Consider the following 19,492-nt stretch of genomic DNA (forward strand, 5'->3'; position numbering starts at 1 on the left):
TGAAAATCCAACCGTACGGATGTTAAGATCAATATATTTTAGTGATATGACAAATTTTTTTGAATATAATAAAAGTATTTGGTTTGTTATTTTAATAGTTAACCGGAGTTTTGACCAGAATTTTTTACTTCAGCTCGGCTCGGCTCATTTTGATGGAGAAAGCTCGTGTTCGTCTCGTGTTCGGCTCATTCAACTCAGCTCAATTTTTTTCAATAAAAGCTCGTATTCGGCTCGTTCATTAACGAGTTCGAACTCGAACATGATTTTCTGTTCATTAAGAAAGCTCGACTCGACTCGTCAGAAAAAAATTAAAGCTTGGCTCGGATCGATCAAAACTCGGCTCGGCTCGACTCGGTTCATGAACAGCTCTAATTTTAAGTGCATTAATGGGAGGTAGATTATTCAGTTCATTAATCTTCAACCGGAGATATCTTATTTTGGAGCACTTAAGAATAAGTTCAAACAACAGAGTAGATATTTTTTCCATTACGAAGACTGTTATCCTTTTAGGATGTCCTCGTACTCTCTTAGTGTCGTTGATCGATTCTTCTTCCACCACCTCATCAAGTATCTTTATGATGGGAATCAAAGCAACCTTGTCTGCTTTACATGTGGAAAGTTTGACATCCATCAAGGCTTGTTGTATTGCTTCTGATCCGCTTGTTATGAAATCCTTGATCTTAATCTTCGTTTTATTAATCTCAAAGACTAGATCCCCTTCTTTATTAGTGTTGATGATAGGTTCACTATCTTTTAAAAGATTAATTTATGCCTATCCATTTATAAGTACCATCTCATGATAAGGTCTGTTTACCTTCTTCATGTCCCTCTCTGAATCCCTGATCATCTTATCATTGAGCCTATAAGCATATAGAACTTCAGCAGCTTTCGTGTCTGCTTCTGATCTCTTGGCTCCTAGTGCCTCCGGTTTTGCTCTTTTGCTCCTGAGTTGACTTTCCAGGAAAGTGAGTTGTAGAAAATAAATGGATCTTATACGTTGATCAGACATGGTGATGTTCTGCATCCCGCCATATGTAAATATCTTTATCACAAATGGATAAAGAAATGCTTGAGGAGACACATCTATCATCATCTTCCGAATCTTGTCTCTAAAATATTAATTCTTATTCGATTTCAACCATGGAATATTTGATGCAAGGAAAAATAGTTCAACAATGTTTAGCTTCTTCAGGACACTTGTGGAGATCTTCATTTGTAGTCCATCAATGTGATTAACAGTCATTTTCCATCCATTTTTTAGAATATTCACAGTGGTGCCAGTGATTATTCTATTGAACTGATCATAGAACTCATGAATATTGACATAATCCTCTTCGTACTTCTTCACAATGTTCAGAAGATTCCTGTTGCCAGGGTCTAAATTATGATAGACTTCAGGTTTGTCCATTTTCCTTTTTATCTCATCCCAGTCACGTCATCTCCTATTTTCCCGAAGATATGATTCTTTTGCTTCTTTGGCTTCCCTTCTCTGGACAGCTCTTTATACTCTTGCTCTTGATATTTATATTTTCCTTGAATTTCTTCATAAGATTGGTTGAATTTCTCCGGCAATCCATAGAACAAATAGTCTTTGGGAAGGCATTTTCATCTTAATATTCCTCGTCCTCAGAGATAACCTTTCTCTCTTCAATCACCACCTCTTCAAATATGGGTTCACATCCCTTAGGAACGTCACTCTCACCTATCTCTCCTTCCTCCAGCTCATACTCTGAGAATAGGGGCTTTGGAGCATATATGTCCGATAGAAGATTCCTATGAGCTTTAATGACTTGGCTCAGATGATATTGTTTCAATGTTGATTTCTCTCCTGGGTTGTAGAGCTCTTCTCAGCAGTTCTAGATCTGAGTAATACCATTTCATTAATCCTCTCCACTTCATCTTGTAGCTCATCTCCAAACTCATCATATCCAGAGCCAGCTGCTTGAAAAACATCTTGAATTAAATCCTCAGAAGCAACTACTTTTTCTTGCTCAACCATTTTCTCCCCCTCAGTTGTGTTATCCTTCAAAGCTGGGGTTGATTGAGAAGGCAAGATCAAGGCAGGGATCTTTAGAATACATGGTTCTGAAATAGACACTTGCTTATTGACTGAAGTCTTTGGCCCAGTATTGGCAAGAGCTATTTCAGAGGAGAAAGAGATTGGCGCTTGCTTGCTAACTGCGATCTTTAGCTCAATATTAATAATTGTCTTTCCCTTCCCTGACTGTGAGAGAGATTGCTCCACGAATTTCCGCAAGCTTGCAAATAATGCTTGTTGAAGTTCAAGCTGCTCGGAAAGATATGCAATTTTGTGATCCCTAATAGACAATTCATTCTTGATATATTGATCCTTTAGAGCAAGTTTTTCTTTGAGATAACTGTCTTTGAATGCCAACTGCTCTTCAAGATAAGATTTAGTTACGTATTGTGACATTTCTATAGGTAATGTTTGGGAGGTAGGTGTCTCATGGGCTTCTCGCAGTGTTTCACTCATCAATCTGTCACTCGGTTCAGGTATTGGTGTTTCACTCATCCTCACGGATACACTCCGCTCATAGCTCCGAGATCCAGAAGATGTACCTGCAAGAAACACCGGAGCCATCCTTAATGTGGCGCCCTCCAAACCCGGGTCAAAAGTTTTCGGTCCAAAACACACACACCATATATAAACCTGTTTATAAAATAATATGTATGCAATGACCCTACTTACCATAACCACGGATCGCAACAGTTTAAAGGTGTCCACAAGCCACAACCTTATTTATTTCACAATGTACCAAATCCCAACTTATTTATCTTACAGTTGAAATTAAAACAGTCTTACAACTTTCAACACAAACTAAGCCAAACATATTCCGCTAGCTTATTCCATTTAACCTGGAAACCTAGCTTGCGCACTTGTTTGGGGATCCTCGCTACCTCCAATTTCCATTTTAACTAGAAAAGAACATAGACAGGTTTTCAAGAGTGAGCTAACTAGCTCAGCAATTCATAATGACAACACTGAGATTTAGCAATAATCAGTTGAAATGATAATAAGGAATTAAGTTTCCTGATAAGCAATGATTAGAATTGGATATTCACTTTTATTTTAAAAACCAAGGTTAGGCTGTTGATCAGTCATGCACTAACCCCGAGCAAGGCTCACAACTTTGCTTTCTATACCTTGTTATACCATGAAGGTATAACAAGGTAAACAAGAAGATTGGCTTTAATCCAGCGAAAGAATCAGAAAGTAGAAGACCAAAGGTTCAGTGGTTACAAGGATTGGTCTTCTGTTATAAAAGATATAAAGGTTCGTATGTTAAGCAATTCTATATCAAGAATCAGTATATGGTATATATGTATTTATGGAGTAGTATCGTATATGTGAGGTTTGTATCTGAGAATTCAATAATTAATGGTTTGCAAAGAATAATGCTTACGGCTTAAGATCAATAAAAGAATCAGGGTTTAGGGTTAAGTACTTCAAAGTACTTGCAGTATAACAAGAATGAACGGAAATACTTGCAACATAAATGAATAGACTTTGAAAATACTTGCAATATATTATAAGAAAGTTCGAGAGCACTTGCAATTATACTACAAGAAAGTTCAGGGATACTTGCCTTATTAGTCCGCTTTCATTTTACTTGTAATCGTCTATTGTTTCTCACTCACTGACCACTTATTTTCCCTTTCTACGTATCGCTTCCTCTGTTAGACACCACATGTATTTTTCAATACATATTTTCATCTCATTCTATTCGTTACCAGCTTCTATCTACCATTCATTTCACCCAAATCTGACTTACAGATTGAAAGTTACGATAAAAATCGTCAAACAATGCACATACAGGCATATTATACATCAATCAGATCACATATAGAACATACCACATAAGATATTCAATCAAAATGATTTTTCAAAGAAGATTCGGGGTTAAAATGATTTTCCATGTATTTAATACGAATTTTTAAATATTTTTCGCAATTAAAACGGGTCTCCGAATTATTTTATAATTAAATAATAGGGTTCAAACACCTGAATCTGACTTTAAAATCATTTAATAATAATTATCGAGCCTTGAAAATAATTTAAAATAATATTTTAAAGCTTGAAACTATATTTGAGAATTTTTAAATCAAAAAAATAATTATATCTAATTAAATAATCAATTAAAATTAATTAATAACTAATTAAATTAATTAATCAATTAATATTTAAATTAATTGATTAATTAAATAATTAATTATCAACTAAAATTAATTAATTAAATTATTAAGATTTATTTTTGAATTAAAATAATTTTCAGAATTAAAAATATTGATTTTTGGAATTTAAAATAATTATAAACAATTTCTTGAAAATAATATTAAAATAAATTTGTTTTTTGGAATTTTGAAAACAGAAAAACAATTTTTAAAGGTTTTTAAAACCGAAATATCAAATTTGTAAATTCTGCAAAAAAGGGTGGAAACTGAAAGTTTCCCCCCTTCCCTATCTCCTTCCCCGACACCGGCCGGAACTCTATGGCCGCCGCCATGGAACTTTTCCGGAAGGCCTAAAATAAACTCAAAACGACCTCAAATTAACAGGGGATGATCTCTGAGATGCCAGGAACACGTCTGCAACAACCAATCATTCAAATTACTGATGAATCGACCGAAAAATTCGTCGGAAAATTCTGGGGCCGTTGAGTTCGATTTTCCGGTGAATAGATTCCCGTAACCGTCTGTTCATCATGTATATACCAATCGACTCGTCTTTCCACGATCTACACACTGGTGCAATCAATTTTAACTAATAACCCCTAATAAAGAAACGCCTAAATTTCAATTGACAATATTCCAAGCTATAAAACCTAATTTTGTTAACTCGATAATTAAACACAATTTTCTACATGTTATTGAACACCAAATTCGTCATATAATATATCAAAATGACCAGGACAAAATTATCTACAAGATTAAGCCATCAAATCACATAAATAACATCAACATCAAAAATTCCTATTTTAATCATTAATCAATTTGAAATAAAATAAATAAATAAGAACAAAACCATGATTTATGCACTGAAACTGATGCTTGATTCTGAAAGAGCTTTTTGAGAGCTTCGATTCGGTATATTGCACGCTTGATTCGGTATAAATACAAATTATACGAAGATAATATAATAATATCCCGTCTTTCGAGAATACGGGTTTTATTGATCTATAAAAATGAATATCGTATCGAAAATTTTGCGCCGAGACTCGTACGGGTCAAACCGTACTCCAGATCGAAAAAGCCAAAATACGGAAAATGTTTAGAATAATCAGATTAGGTTAGGAAGGAGTTTATCGAAGAGTTTCGGGTTGTAAAAACGCAAAAACGGTTGAAGTTAGATTTCTCGGTTTATAAAATAGTTTTATAATTATACAGAAAATAATTAATAACTTTATAAATTCTTATAAAATCTTATAACAATCCAAAAATTACCAGAAAATACCATAATTATCTATATTTTATTTTGGACATAGTAAAATTAACATACTCACATTTTATCACATATGAACATCCAAATATTAATATCAATCATCAGATAATTGACCTAAAATTCACATAATAATCACATAATAATTATTAATTGATAAAAATAATTACACGCTATGTCCCGGATATCACATCCTTCCCCCCTTAAAAGGATTCTGTCCTCAGCATCTCCTAAGTAAACAACTGAGGGTACTTTTCTTGCATATCACTTTCCAACTCCCAGGTTGACTCTTCAACCTTTGGGTTTCTCCACAGTACTCTAACTAAATTTACAACGTTATTTCTTAACACTTTCTCTTTCTTTTCTAGAATCTCTATTGGATTTTCAACATAAGATAAATCTGCCTAAAGTTCTATCGGCTCATACTCGATTACATGCCTAGAGTCCGGATTGTACTTCTTAAGCATCGATACGTGGATACATTATGAATCTGCTCCATGTGCAGAGGTAACGCCAATTTTTATGCTACTTTTTCGACACATTTTAAAATTTCAAAAGGTCCACTCTAGGACTCAGCTTTCCTTTCTTTCCAAATCTCGATAATCCTTTCCCTGGTGATACCTTCAATAACACTGGATCTCCTTCATTTGCATATTTCCTTTGACGATCTTGTGTTGTAATTAACCTTTTCTAAATAACCTCAACAGCTTCTTTCGTCTATTACACCAACCGGGGTCCAAGTATCTTATGTTCTCCAACTTCATCCCAATATACTGGTGATCGACATTTGCGTCCATAAAGAGCTTCGTAGGGAGGCATTCCAATACTGGCGTGAAAACTGTTATTATAAGCAAACTCTACTAAGGGAAAATGTTCATCCCAATTTCCTTTGAAATCAATGGCACAAACATGTAACATATCTTCAATAGTCTGGATCGTTCTCTCGCTTTGGCCGTCAGTCTGCGAATGATAAGCCATACTCATATTCAATTTAGTTCCCAAACATTCTTAAAAACTTCTCCAAAATCTTGAATAGAATCGTGGATCTCGATCAGATACAATAGACACAGGGACTCCATGACGGACTACTATTTCCTTCAAATACATGTGAACCAATTTGTCCACTGAAATTTTTTCATTAACAGGCAAAAAAATGAGCTGATTTGGTTAGTCTGTCCACTATAACCCAAATAGCATCATGGTTCGCTTTCGTCCTTGGTAATCCGGCTATGAAATCCATAGCAATGTGTTCCCACTTCCACTCTGGAATCTCTAATGGTTGGATTATCCACTTGGTCTCTGGTGCTCCGCCTTAACTCTTTGACACATGTAACATCTGCTAACCCATTCCGCAATTTCTCTTTTCATGTCTGGCCACTAATAATTCTCCTTTAAGTCTTTATACATCTTGGTACTCCCTGGATGGATGGAATACTTTGAATTGTGAGCTTCCTATAGAATTTCACTCTTTAACTCTGCCACTGGTGGAATCCAAATTCTGGAAGAAAATATGAGAATACCCTGATCATCTTTTTGAGTGCATAACTCTTCTCCTACCAAACAATTAATATCTTGGTCCATGATTTCCTCTTGACATTTCCTTATCTTCTCTAATAATTCTGGCTAAAAAGTCATACTATACATCTTTGCTTCATTAGGCTTACAATCTGACTTCCAATTCCAATTTCTGAAATTCCTTATATAATTCCTCTGGTACTGTTAACACGTTCAGTCTTTCTTTTCTACTTAATGCATCTGCCACTACATTGGCTTTTTCTGGGTGATAGTTAATCATGCAATCATAGTCTTTGATCATCTCCAAACCATCTTCTCTGTCTCATGTTGAGTTCCTTTTGCGTGAATATATACTTTAAACTCTTATAGTCCGTATAGATCTCAAATTTTTCTCCATATAGATAATGTCTCTAAATCTTCAAGGCGAATACTATTTCTGCTAGTTCCAAGTCATGAGCAGGATACTTCTGCTCATGAGGTTTCAGTTGTCTAGACGCATATGCAATAACTTTATCATGCTACATCAAAACACAACCTAATCCTTCATGAGAAGCATCACTATATATTACAAAATTTCCTTGATCGTCTGGAAGTGACAAAAAAGGTGTCGTGATCAATCTTTTCTTCAATTCCTGAAAATGTTCTTCACACTTTTCGTTTCATATAAACTTCTCATTTTTCCTGGTAAGCTTTGTCAAAGGCGTTGCAATCTTCGAGAAATCTTGAACAAATCTTCGATAATATCCTGCCAATCCTATGAAACTTCTCACTTCTTTTGGTGTTTTTGGCCTCTCCCAATTCATAATAGCTTCAATCTTTGCCGGGTCTACTTTGATCCCTTCATTACTTACTATGTGCCCTAAAAATTGAACTTCCTGAAACCAAAATTCACATTTTGAAAACTTGGCATACAACTTTTCCTTTCTCAAAGTTTCCAAAAATATTCGTAGATGCTCTGATAAGTGGCATTTTATACCACTTAGAGCGTCTTAAAATGGCTTAAATTGGTGTCTTGAAATCAAGTATTTTGTGTATTTGATGCGTTTTTCTAGTGTTTATGCATTTCAGGGTTTTAGTTGCATTTCGGGGGAGGAATCATCAAGAATAAGCCTTGGCATGTGCTCACCATTGCGAGAGGAAAGAAACGGGCAGATTACGGCGAAGAAACGGAGCAAAATCAGAATTTTTCCAGAAGAGGTCTGAGCACCCGCTCAGCATTGCTGAGCGGCCGCGCAGCAAGCTGAGCGCCCGCTCAGCTAGGCTGAGCGGCCGCGCAGGGTCGGGAAAAAAGACAAATTATTTTAGGACTTCTACTTCTGTTTGGTTTCCACTTCTATGTAATCTGAGTTTTATGGGACTATTATATAAGTAGATTTGAGACGTTTTCACAAGTGTGGATTGAAGAAGATTGTGTTTTTACGCAAGGAGCGAAGGAGATAAGGAAGAAGACCGATTTAGCACACCGCAACGAAGAGGAAGCATATTTTCTTGTGATTCTTGTTTCGTTGTAACGTTGGATGCTAGTTTTCTTGCTTTGAACTTATTTACTCTTGTGACGTACTCTGTTTTAATATAATTAGTTTAGTTATTATTTTCTTGTGTTTTTTTATCATGATTTCATATGAACCCCTGATGACGATAAGTGCTATTGTGGGCTAATCGTGATCATGGGATTGCAACGGATTTATTATGGAATTCTTTAGTTAATTGTTTAATACTTTAGTATGTGATGATTGCATGATATCTAGTATTGGTTGTGCGTATTCGTCTTATGTGCGTCGCGAACATATAAGATAGGGTGTTAATCTCTTGTGAAGCGACGGTGGATCTTGAGATTTAGAACTTGCCATGCTAGCATAGGTTCATGTACGTTGTGCATGATTAGTGGGTAACTCTAACAGTTTTATTTGCCCTATGTAATCAAAAGGAATAACTTGTGCTTAAATCGTTGTGTTGTCAATTTCTGTAGACATATGGGAACTCAACATAATTGATGACTATTCAACTTCTATCTTAATTGTGGATGCTTGGTAGAATGGTATTAGTACAATGAAAGTTGGCTTTTATCAGTTTCGTGTTATTCGATTAATATCATCATTGTCACATGCTAAAGGTAATAACAATGGCTATAGAAGGAAGTAATAATGAAGTTGTGATCTCATGAGTGTTTATTATTGATAAATTGAAGTGTTAGTTAAGTGATTAATTAAGTAGTTAATTATAGTTAATATTTAATCAACAATTTTAAGTGTTAGTATCTTAACATTGAGAAGTAATCATACATTGGTGAGTGAGTTTAATTAGATAATAATTTAGTCTGAGTCTCTGAGGGAACGAACTAGAAAGTATTCTATATTACTTGCGAACGCGTATACTTGCGTGAATATTAGTGCGTGTTTTCGCCCTAACAAGTTTTTGGCGCCGCTGCCGGGGACTCGGCGTATTTGTTTAGTTTGTGTACTTACCATCATTGGTCATTAGGACTCAGTGATTAGGACGTAGTAGTTACTTATTTTTCCGGTTGTGTTTCAGGTACTTTAGCAAGCGTTTATGCAAACTCGTTCTCGTGCTCGCAAGAGGACTTTAGATACAGCTGAGGAGACAGACGAAGTTCTTGATATTCCGGAGAAGTTAGATTTTGAGGATTCGGATTCAGGAACTGAGCAGAAAGAACCAGTAAATATGGGAGATCGTATTGTTCAAGCTGATCCAGCTCTTATGGATTTTTCTCGGCCTAAAATTGATGACATTTAGTCAAGCATCCTTCATCCGGCTATTCAAGCTAACACCTTTGAAATCAAGCCAGGCACTATTCAGATGGTGCATAATTCTGTTTCTTTTGGAGGAGCGGCAACTGAAGACCCCAACATGCACATAAGGAATTTTGTCGAGATCTGCAGCACTTTTAAGTATAATGGCGTGACTGATGAGGCTATCAAGTTGAGGCTTTTCCCATTCTCACTGAGGGACAAGGCTAAAGACTGGTTACATTCTGAACCAGCTGGGTCCATAACTACGTGGCAAGATCTTGCGCAAAAGTTTCTGGTGAAGTTTTATCCGATGGCAAAGACTGCTGCTATGAGGAGTGCTCTTACTCAGTTTGCGCAGCAACCTACAGAATCTATATGCGAGGCTTGGGAACGCTACAAGGAAATGTTGAGAAAATGTCCACATCATGGAATGCCGGATTGGATGGTGATCACTGGTTTCTATAATGGTTTGGGGCCCAATCTCGGCCCATGCTCGATGCAGCAGCTGGAGGCGCCTTATGGGCTAAAAGCTATACTGAGGCGTATAATCTTATAGAGACGATGGCTGCAAATGAGCATCAAAACCCAACTCAGAGGATGACGTCAGGCAAGGTAGCAGGTATTCTGGAAGTTGATGTAGCCACCGCTATTGCAGCTCAGCTCCAAGCGCTATCAATGAAGGTTGATTCTCTAGCTACGTATGGAGTTAATCAAATAGCTATGGTTTGTGAGCTTTGTGCAGGTTCTCATGCGACGGATCAGTGTTCTCTAGTCAACGAATCTGTTCAGTATGTGAATAATTATCAGCGACAACAGCAGCCTGTGCCAGCGACCTATCATCCTAACAACAGAAATCATCCAAATTTCAGCTGGGGGAATAATCAGAATGCTATTCAGCCACCGTATCAGCAAGGAGTGAGTAAACAGTTTAACCCACCTGGATTCCAGCAACCACAGCAGTATGCTACAAGGCAATCATATCCTTAACAGGGAAGTGCAGCTACACCTACTAGTGCTGATTTTGAGGAACTTAAGCTGTTGTGCAAGAGTCAGGCGGTTTCTATCAAGACCTTGGAAAATCAAATCGGTCAATTAGCCAATGCAGTGCTCAATCGTCAACCTGGCACTCTTCCCAGTGACACGGAAGTACCAGGCAGGAAGGAAGCTAAAGAGCAAGTCAAGGCTATTACCTTAAGGTCCGGAAAAGTAGCTGATGCTGAAAAGGCAAAAGAAGTAGAAGCTGAAATTAGAGGTGAAGAATCTAAGCAAAAGGAGAAAGCGGCGGAACCAAGGAAGACTACTGTTGAACACACTCTGCCTGAGGCTAATACAGGGGAGAAACAGCTCTATCCTCCACCACCTTTCCCTAAGAGATTGCAGCAACAAAAGCTGGATAGATAGTTCGGGAAGTTTCTGGAGGTGTTCAAGAAACTTCACATCAATATACCTTTCGCTGAGGCTCTGGAACAAATGTCCAGTTATGCGAAGTTTATGAAGACTATTCTTTCAAGGAAGGTGAAACTGGATGACCTTGAAACCGTTGCTCTCACGGAAGAATGCAGCGCTGTTCTGCAGCAAAAGTTACCACTAAAACTGAAAGATCCAGGAAGCTTCACCATTCCTTGCACCATTGACAATCTGACTTTTGACAAGTGCCTTTGTGATTTGGGAGCAAGCATTAATCTGATGCCGTTGTCGATCTTTAGGAAGCTGGATCTGCCTGATCCAAAACCCACATACATGTCGCTACAATTGGCTGACCGTTCCATTACTTACCCAAGGGGCATAGTTGAGGATGTGCTCGTTAAGGTGGATAAGCTCTTCTTTCCAGCAGATTTTGTTATTCTGGATTTTGAGGAAGATAAGAAGATTCCCATAATCTTGGTAAGGCCTTTCTTGGCTACTGGCCGTACCTTGATAGATGTGCAAAAAGGGGAACTTACTATGCGGGTCCAAGATCAGGATGTGACCTTCAACGTATTCAAGGCAATGAAATTCCCTACAGAAGATGAGGAGTGCTTAAAATTGGATGTGATTGATTCTGCGGTTACTTCGGAACTCGATCACATGCTAATGTCTGATGCATTGGAAAAGGCCTTAGTGGGGGATTTTGACAACGATGATGAAGATAGCAACGAGCAATTACAATATCTGAACGCTTTTCCCTGGAAGCGAAAGCTGGACATACCATTTGAATCTCTTGGTACTTCTGACCTTAAGAACGCTGAAGGGAAGCTTAAACCATCAATAGAGGAAGCACCTACCTTGGAGCTCAAGCCATTACCTGAGCACTTGAGGTATGCTTTTTTAGGTGATTCATCTACGTTACCTGTTATTATTTCATCTGACCTTTCAGGTAGTGAGGAAGACAAGCTCTTAAGGATTTTGAGAGAATTAAAATCGGCTATAGGATGGACCATAGCAGACATCAAGGGGATAAGTCCTTCATATTGTATGCATAAAATTCTGCTAGAGGAAGGTAGTAAGCCAACTGTGGAACAGCAGCGAAGACTGAATCCCATCATGAAGGAGGTGGTGAAGAAAGAAATTCTGAAATGGCTAGATGCAGGCATCATTTATCCTATTTCTGACAGCTCGTGGGTGAGCCCCGTACAATGTGTACCTAAGAAGGGAGGTATCACTGTGGTCGCAAATGAAAAGAATGAGCTCATCCCTACTCGAACAGTTATAGGATGGAGAGTATGCATGGATTATAGAAAATTGAACAAAGCCACAAGGAAGGATCACTTCCCTCTTCCATTTATTGATCAGATGCTTGACAGATTGGTGGGTCATGAGTATTTTTGTCTTCTGGATGGTTATTCCGGGTATAATCAGATTTGTATTGCACCAGAGGATCAGGAAAAGACTACCTTCACTTGTCCATTTGGCACGTTTGCTTTTCGCAGAGTTTCATTTGGGTTATGTGGCGCCCCGGCCACCTTTCAGAGATGTATGATGGCTATATTCTCTGACATGATTGTAAATAACGTCGAAGTGTTCATGGATGACTTCTCCGTCTTTGGACACTCATATGATGAATGTTTGAATAATCTGCGCGCCGTACTCAAAAGATGCGTGGAAACTAATTTGGTGCTCAATTGGGAGAAATGTCATTTTATGGTGCGTGAAGGCATTATCCTTGGGCATAAGGTCTCTAGCAAGGGTCTGGAGGTGGACAAGGCCAAGGTGGGAGTCATTGAAAATCTTCCCCCACCTAATTCTGTGAAAGGAATCCGTAGTTTTCTTGGTCATGCGGGTTTTTATCGGCGATTCATCAAGGACTTTTCAAAGATATTTAAGCCGTTGTGCAATTTGCTTGAGAAAGATGTGCCTTTCAAATTTGATGATGAATGTTTGGCAGCATTCGAGACTCTCAAGAAGAGTTTGATCACTACACCAGTTATTACAGCACCAGATTGGACAGAACCGTTTGAGATGATGTGTGATGCAAGTGATTATGCGGTAGGTGCAGTTCTGGGACAGCGCAAGAAAAATCTCTTCCATGTAGTCTACTATGCGAGTAAGACTTTAAATGGTGCCCAATTGAACTACACCACTACTGAGAAGGAGCTTTTGGCTATAGTCTTTGGTTTTGAGAAATTTCGATCTTATATGCTTGGTACGAAAGTAACAGTATTCACTGATCATGCAGCTATTCGCTATCTGGTTTCCAAGAAGGATTCGAAGCCGAGACTCATTCGTTGGGTGCTTTTACTTCAGGAATTTGAGTTAGAGATCAAAGATAGAAAAGGTACTGAGAATCAAGTAGCTGACCATCTCTCTAGGTTGGAGAATCCCGATTCTACTTCACAAGATAGGACGTTAATCAATGAATCTTTTCCGGATGAGCAGTTGTTTGTAATTCAGGAGGAAGAACCATGGTTTGCAGATATTGTAAACTATCTCGTCAGCAATATAATGCCTCCTAATTTGACATCCACTCAAAAGAAGAAGTTTCTGCATGAGGTGAAGTGGTATATGTGGGATGAACCATATTTGTTTAGACAGGGAGCTGACCAGATCATCAGGAGATGTATCCCGTTCTGTGAGACGGAGGGGATATTACGAGACTGCCATTCCACGGTTTATGGTGGACACTATGGTGGTGAGAAGACGGCAGCTCGTATTCTGCAAGCAGGTTTTTTCTGGCCTACTTTGTTCAAGGATGCTCATCAGTTTGTTTTAAGGTGTGATCGTTGCCAAAGAGTGGGAAATTTGTCAAGGAAGGATGAGATGCCATTAAATGTGATGCTTGAAGTCGAGGTCTTTGATGTGTGGGGAATCGATTTCATGGGGCCTTTTATCTCATCTTGCAATAATCAGTACATCTTGCTGGCAGTCGATTATGTCTCAAAATGGGTCGAAGTTAAAGCTTTACCGACAAATGATGCAAAGGCAGTGCTAAATTTTCTTCATAAGCAAATTTTCACAAGGTTTGGAACACCTCGGGTAATCATAAGTGATGAAGGATCGCATTTTTGCAACCGTAAGTTCACTTCTATGATGCAGCGTTATAATGTGAATCATCGAGTAGCTACTGCCTATCATCCGCAAACAAATGGTCAAGCGGAAGTGTCTAACAGAGAGATAAAGCGCATTCTAGAGAAGGTTGCTTGTCCGTCAAGGAAGGATTGGTCTTTAAAGCTCAATAAAGCTGTTTGGGCTTACAGAACAGCATACAAAACTCCACTTGGGATATCACCATTTCAGTTGGTGTACGGTAAGGGATGTCATCTACCTGCGGAGCTTGAGCATAAGGCCTACTGGGCATTGAAGAAGTTGAACCTGGATTTAGATGCAGCTGGTAAGAAAAGAATGCTTCAGCTTAATGAACTTGATGAATTTCAACTTCAAGCGTACGAAAATAACAAAATGTATAAGGAAAAGGTGAAGAGGTGGCACGATAGGAAGCTACATCCAAAGTTATTTGTGCCAGGGCAACAAGTTCTCTTATTCAACTCTCGGCTCCGACTTTTTCCTGGGAAGTTGAAATCAAGGTGGTCTGGACCTTTTATTGTCAAAACTGTGTTTCCACATGGAGCGGTGGAAATTTTTGAGAATGATCCGGACCAAGCATTCAAGGTTAACGGTCAGCGGTTGAAGCACTACTATGGGGACATGGCAAACCGAGAAGTGGTTAGTGCCATTTTGTTGACTACTTGAGAAGGGTACGAAACGTCAAGCTAATGACAAAAAAGAAGCGCTGCGTGGGAGGCAACCCATGAATTGTTGTTACAAGAACCCTTAGAAGTTAATAACCTATCCAAAAACACAAAAAAAATCAGAAAATAGGGGCTGAAAAAAAAAATTCCAGTGCGCCCGCTCAGCTTTGCTGAGCGACCGCGCAGCAAGCTGAGCGCCCGCTCAGTTTTTCTGAGCGACCGCTCAGGGGTCGAGTACCAGAATTTTTTTTACAGTTTAGAAAAAAAAAACACACACAAAAACAGTTTTAGCCCATAAACCCACGATTTGTTCCCACTACCCCATCATGTTACCCCTTAATTTCCAAACCCTAATCTAATCCACACCCTATATATACATACACCTATCCTACATATCTCCCACAAAACTTTCTACACTAAAACTCTCTCACAAACATCAAAAATCAGTTCTTATATACTTTTATTCACGAATCAATGGCACCCAAGAGAGCACGCACTATTGACAGCAGCAGCACAGTTCCTACTGCTGATTCATCGAGGGGTACTGCTGCAAGGCCTCGGTTAACTGACAGAGCCACGGAGGAGGAGTACACTAGGCTGTTGGGGAAGCCGATTCTGAAGGAGAGGGGGTTTTTACCATTGTTGGATAGCTTTTTGTGAGTCACCCGAAGCGGTACCGATGAGCGTTGTTCGCGAGTTCTACGCGAACGCGAAGGCCGAAAAGAATGGGTTTTCTGTGGTCCGAGGGCTGACGGTTGATTATCATCCTGCGGCGATTCGCCGTGTGATTGGACAGCGAGAGAGGAAGCCCGAGGAGGAGAACTGGAATGAAAAGACTGCTGAGGATTTTGACTTGGATTTGATTTGTGCGACTCTCTGTCGACCGGGCACAGTTTGGACCTGCAGGACCGGCACTAATGAGTATCATCACTTTCCGGCGATCGCCATGAACAGGTATGCCCGTGCATGGAATGCATTTATTTGTGCTAATATTTTGCCTTCTTCGCATGCACACGAGGTCACAGTTGAGAGAGCACAGTTGTTGTGGGGAATTTGGAATGAGGAATACTATGTGGATCTTGGTGAGTTTATCTACCAAGGAATTCTGAAGTTTTTGAGGGGAGCGAAGCATATGAACATCCCTTATGCATCTACGGTTACGAAGCTATGCCGAGCAGTGGGAGTGAACTGTCCGGCTCATGAGCAGTTGCAGTTGCCAGCAGCTCCGATTGATTCTAGCACTCTGAATGGGATGCAGGAGTGGACCGGTGGTGAGCCTGAGGAGCATGGGCTGGGTTATCATCTTCCAGGAGGGCGTCCAGCACGAGGTGCTACTATGGCTCGGCCAGGGCGTGATGAGGCTGGTTCTTCGAGAGCTCAGGAGGGTGCTGGGATGGTTGATGCCCAGTATAGGAGGCTTTCACGGCGGATGGATGCCATGTATGAGACGCAGAGCAGGTTTGCTCAGGAGCTCACCCTTGCGTTAGGGACTGCTTTTCGAGGCCTTGGAGCTGATATCCAGTGGCCAGTTTTTGGTGAGGACTCTGCATACCCGCCGCCTGATACTCCACCCACTGAGGGTGATGATGATGATGACTCCGAGTAGGTATACCCTGTGTTCCTTTCTACTACTTTCACTGAGGACAGTGAAGATTTTTAGTTTGGGGGTGGTAGTTAAGGAATACTGTGTGTGTGTCATTTAGTTGCATATTCATGATAGTTTAGTTCATATAGTTGTATAATTTATGCCATATAGTTTTTTTTTGTTATGAATGTCATATAGCTCATGCATTTACCATGATCCCTTTTGCAATGATTTATCGACTGAATTATGATATTGATGCGAGTGTAGTGATAACATTAAAGTGATATGAAGTTGTGTAGGTTGATATGCATGCTAGAAACAATTGTAAGTCCACTAAGTCTTAGAGAATGCGTAAGGGCTAGATTGTTGTTATGATTTGGTTGTTTTCAAGGTCAATCTACTTATTATGCTTAGAATTCGATTATAGGTTCTTAGTGATAAAGGCATGAAAAAGAAAAAATTTTGGAGAAAAAAATATGGAAGTTGTTGCTAGTTGTGGCTAGGCATCAAATGGCTAGTAGCCGGCTCGCATATAGTGCGAGTAGTCTAGGGTTGAGCAAGATGGAGCGAAACGCACTTGCTCAGAAGTTAAAAAAAAAATAAAAAAAATAAAAAAAAATAAAAAAAAATAAATTTTTTTGCATAATTGATCAAGAGTGGGCTCTTTGGTATTCGAGTTATTAAGTTCTTAGGGGACTTTGTGCCTAGTGACCTAAGGCTTTTAGAGTCTGGGATCCGCTAACCTAACGCTCGTTACATGGATACCATTGTATAAGTCTTTTGTGGACCTCACTCATTGCACGGTCAAATAAGCATTTGAGTTGTAAATAAAAAGCACGATTCCGTAGTAAGCTCCAGAGTCCTTGTAGTGTTGTATATCACTTTGTGCCTAGAATTTTTTATTCTTTATATAATCATAGGATTGCCTTGAGGATAGTCTAGTCATAGTAATTGGTCTAGTTCCGAAGCATATCTGTTAAGCATTTGCACACACCACGTTTCTGGCTGTATGTCCGTTTGCATGAGTTTATTGATCTTTAGTTGTCTAACTGCATTCGTTGGGATGTGGCAATTTGGTTGATTAATTGTAGTAAGGGGGATCGCTGCATTTTCATATAGATTGCATTCATGCATGTTTTTATTTGTTTTTGAGTCTGTGACGCTTGAGGACAAGCATCAATTTAAGTTTGGGGGTGTGATAAGTGGCATTTTATACCACTTAGAGCGTCTAAAAATGGCTTAAATTGGTGTCTTGAAATCAAGTATTTTGTGTATTTGATGCGTTTTTCTAGTGTTTATGCATTTCAGGGTTTTAGTTGCATTTCGGAGGAGGAATCATCAAGAATAAGCCTTGGCATGTGTTCACCATTGCGAGAGGAAAGAAACGGGCAGATTACGGCGAAGAAATGGAGCAAAATCAGAATTTTTCCAGAAGAGGTCTGAGCGCCCGCTCAGCATTGCTGAGCGGCCGCGCAGCAAGCTGAGCGCCCGCTCAGCTAGGCTGAGCGGCCGCGCAGGGTCGGGAAAAAAGACAAATTATTTTAGGACTTCTACTTCTGTTTTGTTTCCACTTCTATGTAATCTGAGTTTTATGGGACTATTATATAAGTAGATTTGAGACGTTTTCACAAGTGTGGATTGAAGAAGATTGTGTTTTTACGCAAGGAGCGAAGGAGATAAGGAAGAAGACCGATTTAGCACACCGCAATGAAGAGGAAGCATATTTTCTTGTGATTCTTGTTTCGTTGTAACGTTGGATGCTAGTTTTCTTGCTTTGAACTTATTTACTCTTGTGACGTACTCTGTTTTAATATAATTAGTTTAGTTATTATTTTCTTGTGTTTGTTTATCATGATTTCATATGAACCCATGATGACGATAAGTGCTATTGTGGGCTAATCGTGATCATGGGATTGCAACGGATTTATTATGGAATTCTTTAGTTAATTGTTTAATACTTTAGTATGTGATGATTGCATGATATCTAGTATTGGTTGTGCATATTCGTCTTATGTGCGTCGCGAACATATAAGATAGGGTGTTAATCTCTTGTGAAGCGACGGTGGATCTTGAGATTTAGAACTTGCCATGCTAGCATAGGTTCATGTACGTTGTGCATGATTAGTGGGTAACTCTAACAGTTTTATTTGCCCTATGTAATCAAAAGGAATAACTTGTGCTTAAATCATTGTGTTGTCAATTTCTGTAGACATATGGGAACTCAATATAATTGCTGACTATTCAACTTCTATCTTAATTATGGATGCTTGGTAGAATGGTATTAGTACAATGAAAGTTGGCTTTTATCAGTTTCGTGTTATTCGATTAATATCATCATTGTCACATGCTAAAGGTAATAACAATGGCTATAGAAGGAAGTAATAATGAAGTTGTGATCTCATGAGTGTTTATTATTGATAAATTGAAGTGTTAGTTAAGTGATTAATTAAGTAGTTAATTATAGTTAATATTTAATCAACAATTTTAAGTGTTAGTATCTTAACATTGAGAAGTAATCATACATTGGTGAGTGAGTTTAATTAGATAATAATTTAGTCTGAGTCTCTGAGGGAACAAACTAGAAAGTATTCTATATTACTTGCGAACGCGTATACTTGCGTGAATATTAGTGCGTATTTTCGCCCTAACATGCTCCACATGATCTTTCATTGACTTGGAGTAGATCAAAATATCATCGATAAATACAATGACAAATTTGTCCAAATATTCCTTTAAAATTCTGTTCATCAAGTCCATAAATGCTTTCGGGGCATTGGTCAATCCAAAAGACATCACTAAGAATTCAAAATGACCGTACCTTGTTCTAAAAGCTGTCTTTGGTATATCTTCAGGCTTTATCTTTGGTTGGTGATATCTGGATCTCAGATCAATCTTAGAGAAATATTTTGCTCCTTTCAGCTGATCAAACAAATCATCGATTCGAGGTAACGGATACTTATTCTTAATTGTAAGCTTATTGAGTTCTCGATAGTCAATGCAGAACCTCATGCTTCCGTCT

At 38.7% G+C, this 19,492-nt stretch overlaps 1 non-coding gene across 1 annotated transcript; it reads right to left on the bottom strand.

The window, feature by feature from the left end:
• Positions 1 to 10,048: 10,048 nt before the first annotated feature.
• Positions 10,049 to 10,155, bottom strand: LOC141680121 (small nucleolar RNA R71). The gene has a single exon (XR_012558268.1). It is a non-coding gene; the product is annotated as a small nucleolar RNA R71 (small nucleolar RNA).
• Between the last annotated feature and the right edge of the window lie 9,337 nt (positions 10,156 to 19,492).

This window comes from Apium graveolens, chromosome 1, assembly GCF_009905375.1.
Source record: "Apium graveolens cultivar Ventura chromosome 1, ASM990537v1, whole genome shotgun sequence".
In the NCBI taxonomy this organism is placed as follows: Eukaryota; Viridiplantae; Streptophyta; class Magnoliopsida; order Apiales; family Apiaceae; genus Apium; species Apium graveolens.